We start from the raw sequence: 5630 nt of genomic DNA on the forward strand, positions 1-5630 counted from the left end.
TGTTCATTTCTGTCAGCATTATTACTCCAATCTTCAGTGTCACATGATCATTCTAGTATGTTGATGAAACAAACCACACTTCCTTTTTTCAGGATTAATGAACAGAAAGATCAAAGGAATAGCATTTATGTGTAATAGAAATATCGTGTAACATTATAAATGTATTTATTATCACTTTTGATCAAATCAATGCATCCCTGCAGAATTTTGCATGAAATTTCTTCAGTGTCTCATCAAAGAGCAAATGGACGAATTTAATTTGTGTTTTATAAGAAACTCCATTTAACGATAACTAATTTAATAACGAATTTAATAACGAATTTAATTTGTGTTTTAGAAGAGATCTCCATAATACCACAAACTGTTTCGGTTTCAGTCTGAAATCCAAAGTCAATAAGAAATTCTTATCAAACTCTTCCAGGACCAAACATCGAATCATCTTCCGTATCACTGAGCAATACAATTTTTCTTTTTAAGATAATAAGGTAGAAATCTCAACATCTGCAGATATTATATATTCGATATGATTGTTTGTTTGTTTTTATTTCTAGATTATTAAACCTTACCTTCTATTATATAGTATATAACAATTTATGCTAAATAATGTGGCAGGGCAAATAAGACCATTGTGTTTCACATGTCACAATCCACACACATGCCTAAAAAAAGACTCATCTTATCTGATTCCCCAAGCATGCAGCAAGAAACCACACACACAAATACACAATGAGCTCCTCTTATGGCTCATGTATAGCAGTTCAGCCACTCTGCGTGACCTTTCAATTATTGATCCTCTCCAGCACCCGTAGCTCTTCTCTCCCACAGCCGCATATTAAATTCCTGGCTCTCGTATACCTGCAGCATCAGCAGAATAAACGAGGGTGATTCATCCGAGGCTGTCAGCACAGTGTGAGCTGAGAGGATATTTCCCTACCTGAAAAACAGAAACATTAGCTCACACTGAAGAGCAGCAGAGATGTGCACATATGTCATCGTCTTAATCACATCAAGACAGCTCAAACTACTGCCTGCGTTACATCAGCTTGTATTTTGCAGGTGTTGATAGTTTATTAAAACTTACGTATGTAATTTATTTATATGGAGACAGCATTACAACATTTTATAGTGTCTTCATAATTTTTTTTTACCACTTTAAAAATGCTTTCTATATGTGAAGTCCGATTTAATTGTTTTATTCTAGTTCCAGACCCAGACAATAAAATAGGACAATCCATTATTAAATATCAATTAAATCTCAATTGGAATACATAATAAAAATGCTTCGAAAATGTGAATGATGCTACAGAGAAATGGCAAAAATTATTTCATTAGTCAAACAATGTTCTTAATTATTATAAAACCACTCAAAAATCTGCTTTATATTGTATTATAATCAGTATGAATACTATACATAAAATGACCCCATCTGCAGATTCATATAGCCTTCTAATATTGACATTACTGACTTCTGATGTCACTCCCACACCCACAGGAAACTATTAGTGCAGTTCCCATTTGGATCGGCCAATACTCACCATAAATAGTTCACTCCATCAAAGATGTCATCATTTCCAATTCCCTTCGAACCACAGTCACACGGCCACATGAGGAGTCCTGTCCAGAATAGCCCAGTCTCAGAAAGTCTCTCCAGTTGTACTCTTGAACAGAAGCATTTTGGGAATCTGTATCTGTAGGATAAGATAACGCGAGAACAGCTGCTGGTTAATTTTAAGTTTAGTGTCTGTGGATCTGGGTACTATGAAAACGATCCACAATCCAATGGTGGTACACGGTACTGAAATAGTGTAGAATAGCATAGCATAACATACCAGCTTCAAAATTATCCCCGGAGTTATTCACTGGCAGGTGTCAAACTACAGGAAGTGGAAAACAGTTGATTTACTGTGAACTATGTGTTTGCATCATTTGAAATTTAATTCTAAACCTGTACGAATTTCTTTTGATTTCTTTTGATGTATGTGAATAACCGAAATTCTTTTTTTCAATACAGTTGAATTAAACCACTTCTGTTAAGCTAATTGTTTTTTATTTGATTGTTTTTGCATTATGCTAACAATGCCAGGATCATTTGTTTGATTCTCAGAAAATGCACATACTGATCTTTGACTAACTTAAAAGCATCTACATAAACCAATGTAATTGGAATAACAATTAAAATCTTAAACGTCCACAAAGAAATGTGCAAAAAGTGCAACAGACTCCTTTTTATTTAATGTGAACTTTAACATCTCTTTAACATCTCATACACCACCGTTCATAAGTTTGTGGGTCAGTAAATTTGTGTTGAAAGAAATTCATTCAGAAATAAATGACAAAAATGTATTTACTCAGTAAAGGAACTATAATATTGATCAAAAGTGATAGCGTAACATTACAAAAAGTCTCTTAATAAATTCAGCTAAGAATCCTGGATTCAAAATGCGTCAAGTTTCCGAAAACATAAATGCATTCTAAATATCTTCAATACTGATAATATCAGGAAATGTTTCTTGTGCCTCAAATTAGCATATAGAATGATTTCTGAAGGATCATGTGACAGGAATTATTATTTCTAAAAATGTTTAATAACCTTATACAAATAACGAGATTATCATAGGTTTGCATCATAATGGAAAAAGAAAAAACATATTATGAGCATATTTTTGCTTGTTATTATTATTAAAAAAAAAAGAAAAACAACATAGCCAGGAAGTAGAACTCTGGTGACACAAATAACCACTGGTGAGATGCTTTACCTATTTACCTCCAAGCAACAGCAAAGCGCACACTGGGACATATTAAAAACACACTGAACCATCCAAAACCTGAAGGTAATACAGTAAGACGCTTCCCTTCCTTCAACACAAACACTCTGAACTTTGGCTCGTAACGCTAGGCTAAGAAAACACACCACTAATGGTCGTCAGGCAGAGCTGCACCCTTATTTACTCAAGAGACGGCACACGTGGCCCGATGAATTATTTACCAATCTCTTCCAGCTCCCGATTCGAAAGACACGCTACGAGGATTCAAAGAGAATGTGTTCAGTTTAGGCCAGGAACATCTATGGCACAGGAACGCAACAAGAAAGCGATTTGGAGGAAGCTGTCAGACCGAGTTCAGCAAGCACAGTAGCTGTGCCCAGCAGGAGATCATCAGCCAAGAGTCAAAAGAACAGCAGGTTCCTCAGCGCTGGCTGCCTGCGGAGTGATGGATGCTTGGCCAGGCTGTGCTGAGTCTGCTGAGTCACCGCGTGCCCGTCCTGCCCTCACCAGAACCGCTCCAGAGACCTCATTAACTCGCACAACAGCATCAGCCGTTCTAGGGCCAGGTCTACCTCTTACACGGACGGGATCGAGAACGGAGTTGCTGATTCTAGTTCAGTCGACTGAAATCCACGTCACGATCAATCTTTCAGAGGCAGACTCGTTCTTGCGTTCCGCTGTTTTTATTTGTTGTTCTGTGCATTAATGCATGAGCGATGCATTTTTAAGACACTCCGAAAATAGCTGGAGGTAGAAAATACGAATTTTGACAATCCGACAGAGTTTAATGTGTTTGCACGAAATGAGATAGAAACTCCAGCACTATACCAGCAAACTCTGAAGTGCCTGCGACAGAGGTCACTGTCTGTGCCTCGGTGTGATTGGCTGCTGCCTGCAGCATTTAACATCTGATGAATGAAGGCATAGTGAAAGCAGAGGTACAATGAAAAACTCCATTTTTATTATTATTATCATCACAAATGCTAGTAAAAAATTACAAAGAAACAGAAAATAACACACTGTTTCAAAGACAAGGCTTAAGCCTATAAAGTGTAAGTCTGAGCTGTTCTAACTTAATGTTAAAAAAATATCAGTGCCTCTGTTTTATCTCAAGATGAGTTTTTTTAATTACTTTAATGTCCAAATTCAACTATAGTCCTGGCTTAGACTTAATATGATCAATAATATTTAGATGAAAATACATTTGTATATGCTTAGTTTTTTTATACACATTTAGGCTTATATACATGTATACACGTTTATATATACCTTTTTCATATTATGCAAATAATACAGCTATTTAGTTTTAAGGTACTTCACTTTTTTATTTACTTTATAAAGAAAAGAAGGGCCATGTGTATGAATACAGACAAGCTTCAATCCTAATGCAGACACAATTAAGCTGCATTTAATAAATCCAACAAAAAAGATAATATTTTAGCAGTTTAAATATGACTTTTCATAACGAATTCAATTAAATTCAATTTTGCTTTTGTTTTTTTTACCTCTTTTCAACAAACAAAGGCCACATTTGTGTTTTATAATAAGAAAAAAATGTGGATACGTGGTACAATAAAGAATGTTCAGTTCTGGTGCACTGCCATAGAAACTGCTTATTCAGCATTTTGTCTTCTTGGATCCCAAGAATTTTTTCTCTATCAGAAGTTTCTCCTAAAAACAGTTTCCAGACTTATTCCACAAGGAGCCACAAAGCACCGAAGCGATCTGATACAAGGATCAAGATCCCACTGTGAAATCAAGACGAAAGTGTCCCAATGATTAAGAAAGTTTTCTGAATGCTAATATGTCTGAGTAGCATCCTTTAAAAAAGGCAGTGTCGTCGTCGTCTTGACAGACACTCACGGCATAACAAGATCTTCTTGTGTGCCTGAAGCTCCGAATGTTCAAGGCTATATAAAGATTGCCTAGTAACACACACGCTAGATCTTAAAATAGCGCTTAATCTAACATACACATATCAACCCATATTAATAAGCATATCTCATGCTATCCTGCTCCGTCAACACACGACTGATTGTGCAGGAGTGTGTCTCTGTGGAGTTCCTGGAACAAAAATTCAGGTTAATAAAAGACTCAGACCCTCGGCTGCAGCCTGACCGCTGCATAATTAGCATGCGGTGTGCTGTATCTATGGCAACCGCAGAGACAAGCTAAATGAGATGTTACTGGTCCTGACAATATCAACACATTCTTTTCCATTAGTGCTCACAGAAGCGATAGAAATGATATGAGTTATGAGCTTTTAAAGGACCCTTTGTTTTATAAGGCTGGAGGGGCAATAACCTCAACTATGTATCTCCTATCCACTGTTTTTCCTATTTTTCAATGATATGCTTATTTGTCACACACTTTTCAAGCCCCCGGTCGAGGTGGGAGGACATCCTGATGGAAGAAGCAGGAGACAGACGGGAGAAGGCCATAGGTGGACAGGAGTCATTATAAAAACAGCGGAGATGATGGACACCACCCTAGCTTCATATTAACGCTTGTAATATAGTCTGTATATAAATAGCATGTGCTAAAACGAACCTGAAACAACGTCAGCTCATGTTTGCCTCGCTTAGTGTCAATTTCTAAAAGGGTCACTGTCAAAAAAATAATTGGAAAGCTGAAAAAGCATTTCTGCTAAATTAAAGCAAATCTGCTTATATATATATATATATATATATATATATATATATATATATATATATATATATATATATATATATATATATATATATATATGTCGAAGAGGCATATGTCTAATTAAATAATGTACTGATTTGCATAAATGTCCAATTTAAACAGAATTAAAGTTGGGCTCATTTTTGTTTAATTTTATAGTCATACTAGTTTGCATGA

General features: G+C 35.9%; 1 long non-coding RNA gene across 2 annotated transcripts; it reads right to left on the reverse strand.

The window, feature by feature from the left end:
- Window positions 1-317: 317 nt before the first annotated feature.
- On the reverse strand, window positions 318-2878 carry LOC122329247. 2 transcript variants are annotated; one of them, XR_006247890.1, is made up of 4 exons: window positions 2765-2878; window positions 1830-1874; window positions 1536-1688; window positions 318-934 (listed from the first exon to the last, which is right to left on the reverse strand). It is a non-coding gene; the product is annotated as an uncharacterized LOC122329247 (long non-coding RNA). The 2 variants fall into 2 exon arrangements; XR_006247891.1 differs by having other exon boundaries at window positions 2757-2872.
- Window positions 2879-5630: the final 2752 nt, after the last annotated feature.

The sequence above is a fragment of the Puntigrus tetrazona genome, chromosome 23, assembly GCF_018831695.1.
Source record: "Puntigrus tetrazona isolate hp1 chromosome 23, ASM1883169v1, whole genome shotgun sequence".
Lineage (NCBI taxonomy): Eukaryota > Metazoa > Chordata > Actinopteri > Cypriniformes > Cyprinidae > Puntigrus > Puntigrus tetrazona.